General features: G+C 48.4%; 1 long non-coding RNA gene across 1 annotated transcript; it reads right to left on the bottom strand.

The window, feature by feature from the left end:
* Window positions 1-3,254: 3,254 nt before the first annotated feature.
* Window positions 3,255-6,025, bottom strand: LOC135304120 (uncharacterized). Its single transcript, XR_010365562.1, has 2 exons — window positions 5,771-6,025; window positions 3,255-3,504 (listed from the first exon to the last, which is right to left on the bottom strand). It is a non-coding gene; the product is annotated as an uncharacterized LOC135304120 (long non-coding RNA).
* Window positions 6,026-6,500: the final 475 nt, after the last annotated feature.

The raw sequence follows: 6,500 nt of genomic DNA, 5'->3' as shown, positions 1-6,500 counted from the left end.
CCCTGCCCACAGCAGGGGTGTTGGACTAGATGGTCTGTAGGATGCCTTCCAACACAGCCCTGTGATTCTGGGGTTCCTCAGCTCCCTGGCAGTTCTCTTTGCAGCAGAGTGAGGCCCCACGGTGGCACTCAGGTAGAGGCCAGGTGAGGAGGCAGCAGCAGGAGCAGCAGCATCTCCATGGAGTGAAGGAGCCGTGTCTGCATGGCCCCCACCAGCTGACCTGCCAGGGAGCATCCTTGGCCTGTGTGCCTCGAGAGTGTCCCTTTAAAGCAATTTGTAGACTGTTATCCTGTATCATTAACCTAATTAGTGTAATTGCCGCCATTTATGTAATGAGTATAAATACTGGAGGAATCCCATAATTAGGAGATGTAATTAGGTAATTAATAGATGACATGGTAACAAAAATCCAGGGGAAACTTTGCAAGGTGGACAGTGCGCGTGTGGCTGCTCTTGCCAGGGTCTGGCACAGATGTGCTCTGGGGCTGGCCTCAGCCTGGAGCCCCTCCATATCCCCTGGGCAACGTAAAGGGACCTCCAGGTGACGTGAGAAGGCCCTCTTGGAGCTCTGCAGGCCTTGCAGAGGGGATTTGGCAAGCCAAGATTTGCTCAAGGGGAAGAGCAGAGCTGCGGCCATACCCCTGCCATGCGGACACAATTTTCCTTTCAGATCCTGGGAGAAGCAAGGTGAATTTAGCAAGGTCTGAGATGTTCCTCAGCCCTACTGGAAGGCGGTTGGAAGTCCCCTTTGTCCCACAGTGCCTCTCTGCTAGGAGCACTGCTGGAAATAGCATGACAGCCAGCTCCTGCACCAATAGCCCAACCAGAGGGATGATAAGGAGCCCCAGGATGAGCTCGGTTGCCTGATAAACTCTCCTTTTAGTTCTCCTGTGGGTTTGGCTTAGAAAAGCAATTGGAGCTGGAAATCATGTTTGTGCTGTGAAGAGCTGATAAAGTTCCTGCTGCACCCGAGGAGTGTTTTTTTAGAGTGTCATGAGTTGTGAGTGCTTGAGCTAGACCCTTCCTGGCTGTTGAAATGTTGTCTTTTTCCTGCTGCTCTCTGTTTCTTGCTCCTCCCAGCCTGTTCACACTTCTAGAGAACTTACATGTGCAGATGTATTCAAAGAAAATAAGCTGCAGACAAGGCAAGCTTTTTTCTTTGTTGTTTTTTGGTGTGTTGTTGTTGATCATCTGCTTGGCACCTGCCAGGAGGAGTCACTACCACCAGATTCCAGTACCTGAAGGGGACCCGGAAAAAAAACTGGAGGACTTCTGGCAGGGGGCTGTAGTTGATAGGACATGTGGCAACGGCTTCAAACTGACAACGAGCAGGGTTAGATTGGAGATTGGCACTAAATTCTTTATTCTGAGGATGATGCAGCACTGAAAGAGGTTGCCCAGAGAAGCTGTGGATGACCCATCCCTGGAAGTGCTGAAGGCCGGGTTAGATGGGGAAGTGGAAAGTGTCCCTCCCCACAGCAGAGGCTTGGAACAAGATGATTTTTAAGATCCTTTCCAGTCCGAACCATTTTGTGATTCTGTGAAATGCCATAAGTACCTTGGTGTAGGATGTCTCCCCTGCAGAGGGTCCTGGGCTCTGCAGGCCACCTTGACCAGTGTACACTGGCTTCTTTTGGAGAAGCCACCGACTTTGTGGCTTTTACTCTTGGCCTCTGCACCTCCCTTCTGCAGCACCTTCTCTCCAAAGGATGAGCTGTTTTGCACTCCGTGCAGGAGCACGGCAGCCAGCAGGGAGTGACCCCAAGTCGTGCATCACTGGGAGTGCCAGCCCGCAGGAGAGGTCACAGTTTGTGCAAGCTTTGGGTGGTCAAAGGCTGCAGAGTCCCTGGGACCAGCAGCTAGAGGGAGATATGACCTCACGCTGAGGGCCAGCCTTGCCTGTGCCATGGATTCCTGTCGTGATGCCAAAGAAAATCCTCCCTGCTTTCGAGTGTTCAGGGTCCATGTAATGAGCAGCCATAATGTAGACTTCATTACAGAGCACAAGCAATTCCCGGGATTAAAGACTTTTGAAATGGCTCCTGCTGCAGTTTCTGCCAAAAGTATTTCTTAATCCCTGTCTACCTGGGAAGTTTTATCAGATGTATCATGATCAGTGGATGTAGGTCCAGTTACACTAGAAAGGGTCTGTCTAGACATTTTAATTCCAGTACAAAAAGAGCCTTTCTTTCCTTTAGCATGAATTTGCTTGCACATGCCCCTCACAAAACCAGGGCCTACTTCATCAGTGGAAGAGCCTCCATGTCATGTTTAAATACCCACCCTGGACTGCATCAAAGCCCCCTCTGCCCCCAGGCCAGCAGTTCCTGCTCCTGCAGCTTCCCTGGCTCACGGATGGGGAAGTGCACTGGTGCTTGGCAGTGCTGGGCTGGAGGTGGCTCTTTGTGTCCAAAGAAAGCACAGGGTCTTCTTGCAGGACACTTCTGCAGTCTTTCAGCTTAACCTTCCTCTGCCCCTCTCTGCTCCCCAGTCCCCTGTTTTGTGTTCCTCAGCCTCCCACTCCGATGGGATGTGTCCCATGGGGCACCATTAGCTGAAGACTGATCCTCCTCCTTTATCCTGTTTGGGGATTTGCTTACTGAGACACAAATTTCCAAGAACAATGCTATGTTTTCACTCATTTTCCATGTAGTGAGCTCTGAGATTCCTGTGATCTCAGCTTTAAACCTGTTTGGAGGCCTTGCAGCCCCTCTGCAGAGCTGAGTGAAGGTGCTACAACTCCTCCCCTGTGATCACAGAGGGTGACTTGGCTGCTGGCTCTCAAAGTGATGGACTGTGAGGAACATCTGCCTCTCTCTGCCCTGGACCACCACATGGCTGAGGATTGTTGCTATTTCTACATTTTGCCCTCATTTTGCCCTTGTCTTTGCCCTCATCAGGCACCAAGCATTGATTCATTCTTTTTGCCATGTCCAAACTAACACAGACTTCCACTGTGGGTGCAGAGGAGCCGTACTTTCTCTTGTTCTCCTTTCAAGATAAAACCCCTTTTTGCTGTGCTTCTGTCTCCCCTTCAAGGTCTAACTCTGCCTGAGTCCTGCCAGCTTTCATTTTGGTCCTGTATTTCTTGATTTCAGATGTGTTTTCCTTTGCTGATCTCTCCCCCACCTCATTTCTCCCTTTGTAGTCCTGGTGATGTGTGAACACACTTTTCCTATCAAACATTGTTCCAGGTTCAAAGCCTCGTTTAGTGGTTGTCCCACCTGGGTTTCACACTCTAACTAAAAAAAAAATAAAATTACATTTCCTCCATGTTCAAGCCCTTAAGCTCTTCAGTTGTGCTGAGTGCATTAGTAGTGTTTAGTTCTGCCCTAAATTTGTGCATCTTCTCTGGTGAGTTCCATTTATCTCTCCAGGATCAGTCTGAGGTTGTCCTCTAGGAATGACCAGCTGTTCTCCAAAGCTGTGGCCAAACAAGCATCCACAGGAAGCCACGGGTGTGAGTAGAGACCTGGGTGTAAGCAGCCTACTGGGAGCAGTTGTCTGGAAGAGGAAAAGGGAGCAAAGCTTTAACTGGGAGCAGTGAATTATGTCTCTCTTAAGATTTCTCCTGGTTCAGAGCAGAAAGGATCCAAGGAAGTCACGTGGCTCATGTCAGGCAAGAAGATTCTAATGCTGTGATTTTTTTTTCCTCCCTCCTAACCATCTCTGTCTACAGATTTGTTGGAAGACAGCTTGCCAGGACAGTTACCAAATAATTATCCTGTGCCTACTTAGGATAACCTCTGCAAGAAAGTGTTTAGATAGAGAAACCACGTGAACTAGTCATTAATATCTTATAGGTCAGAGTTACGGATGTTGCATTGTGATGAAATATGTATTTCTTCCTATTTCTTAGGAAAATGGGCTTGTGAGACAGAGCAAGATTTATGATGATCTTAATTAGTTATTTCCTAGCTTTCAAAATGTTTGGGTTTGAGAGATGATATGATAGATAATTAACTTGTTGTCAGACAGCGACTTCTAAAATGAAATGTTTGTTTCTCTAAATATTATTTATCTCAATGTGCATTGTATGCATGCCATAGTGCACACACACACGTACATATAGATAAATATGTGGATAAATATGATAAATATGTGGATATGCACCCCTGCAGCCAGAGGAGTTGGGAATATGGGTTAATGCTTCCACGGAGGGCATCATTCCCAGCTCCCTGTCAGGCTGAGGGAAGCAGCAGGATCCCAGCCCTTCCATGGGGGTTGCTGCTCTTCTTGCTGTGCTTGTCCTCACCCCCCTGCTGGAAAGGTGAGAGAAAAGGAGAGAAAAGGAAAGAAAAGGAGAGAAAAGGAGAGAAAAGGAGAGAAAAGGAGAGAAAAGGAGAGAAAAGGGCCTGTTGTCCTGCCCTGCCCTTTCCTGTGGGGCGTTGTGGGCTAAGGTGAAGGCCAGAGGGGTTTTCACAGGCTGAGAGATCTGGGGTTGTTCATCCTGGAGAAGAGAAGGCTCCACTGAGACTTTAGAACTCCTTCCAGTACCTAAAGGGGCTAATAAAGAGCTGGAGAGAGAAACTGGGAGTGACAGGACAAGGCTGAATGGCTGTAAGCTGACAGAGGGCAGGGTTAAATTAGATATCAGGAAAGAATTCTTTCCTGTGAGAATGCTGAGGCACTGGAACCAGTCGTCCAGGGAAGATGTGGCTGCCCCATCCCTGGAAGTGTTCAAGGCCAGGCTGGACAGGGCTTGGAGCAACTTGGTGCTCCTGTCCATGGCAAGAGGGACTGGAATGAGATGATCTTTAAAGTCCCTTCCAACCCAAATAATTCTATGTTTCTATGACAAGTCCTCCAAACCAGTAAATTCCCACTACAACTGCCAGTAACACTGTGCTTGTTAAGAGGTGGGGACCTGGGATATTTTTTGCTAAACTAGTAAATCTTAAACGAAGGGAATTATATCCTTCGTTGCTATATCCCTGAAGGACAGAGAGGGGGCTGGAGAGAACCTTCAGGGAAGGCAGAGGGCAGGATTGCATTGACCCAAAGGATGCTGGATGTGCTGCCCGAAGCCGTGGCTGCTGCGATGCCTCGTTGCTGCGGGGGAGCAGAGCTGCTGCAGAAGAAAAGAGGTCACCTGGAAGCTGATTTTTTTTTTCCTTTCTCTTTCTTTTTCATTTTTTCACCAGAGCTTTATAAATAACAGACAAAACCCCTGGGGAAAAACCTCCCAACCAGCTGCCTGTTGCAAATACTCCAGGAAATGGGAGGTGGCGGGGGAAGAGGGAAGGAAGGCTAAATTTGGTGGCTTTTATTTTTAACAAGGGCTATTTCAATTGGCTTTAAACCCATGTAAAAATAAAAAAAAAATAAAGCCATGACAAACTTTTGCCAGCACCAGAGGGGCCTGTGGAGCCGAGCACTTGCTCTGGCCAGCACGGCACAGACGTGGGGTCTGTGCCAGCCCTTGCTCCAGGACTTGACAGCTCAGACACTGCCAAGGCCATCACAGGGATGGGGAGCTCAGCGACAGAGATGAGGAGATATATTTCAAGGCCTTGCAAGATTTCTCCAGCAAAGCCAAGAGAGGCTCAAAACTTTCCAAAGAAACCAAAGGAGGCATCTGCAAGTCCTCGCTTTTCTGCAGGGCTGCTATACTTGGGTCCCTAGTGCAGCACAGTAGAACTGAAGTTAATGAACCCAAACAGCCAAGCAGAAAGCAAATCCTTTCTCTTATTTTGCTTTTTTAAAAAAAATTCTGTGAAAACTCTGTGCCTCCTGACTGGCCCTTGCTAAATCTAGCTGCTTGCAACACCTGAAGTCGAGGCGTATAAAATGACTTGGCATCATCCCTCTGACGTTCCCCTGGCACTCTCTGGAGAGCAAAGGTGTTAACCTTGGTGTCCTGGCTGCATGCCAGGGTAAGTAATTACATTTGGCCTCTATAAATTAGCCCATGCTCACAGCCGGGGAGCTGCAGCGTCATTTCCTCCTGGCTGTGCCATGCCCGACACCTCCACCCAGGCACCGGCTGCATCTCAGTGGAGGACAGGGCAGCAACGTGGCTTTGCTTGGGCTAATGCTCCCTTGGATTGCTCTGAGGTCACAGGTGTGGCTCTCGTGGGTTTCCTTGGGCTAATGCTCCCTTAGATTGCTCTGAGGTCACAGGTGTGGCTTTTGATGCTCCTGTGCTTGGAAAGGAGAGCGCAGAGCTTATAGTAAAATCAGGGCCCCCAAGGGAGGAAATGATTGGCATCTGACTCCAAGGCTTTGGAATGCTGAGTACTCACTTTATTAAAACTATATTGTATTACATTATGCTACTATAACTGTACTACATCATGCTTACTTCTAACTAACTACTGAAAAACTCGTGACTGTCTGCCAACAGTCCTGACACACACACGTGGATCCAGTTGGTCAATGGATCAAAACAGCATCACCAGAATCCTATCAAGCAATCCCTGCAGGTAAATAACCTTCCAACACATTCCACACGTTCACAAACACAGGCGCAGCAAATGAGATAAGAATTGTTTTGATCA

Source organism: Passer domesticus, chromosome 7 (genome assembly GCF_036417665.1).
Source record: "Passer domesticus isolate bPasDom1 chromosome 7, bPasDom1.hap1, whole genome shotgun sequence".
NCBI lineage: Eukaryota > Metazoa > Chordata > Aves > Passeriformes > Passeridae > Passer > Passer domesticus.
Note: the sequence above shows the minus strand (reverse complement) of the source record. Positions and strands in the feature narration are given on the sequence as shown.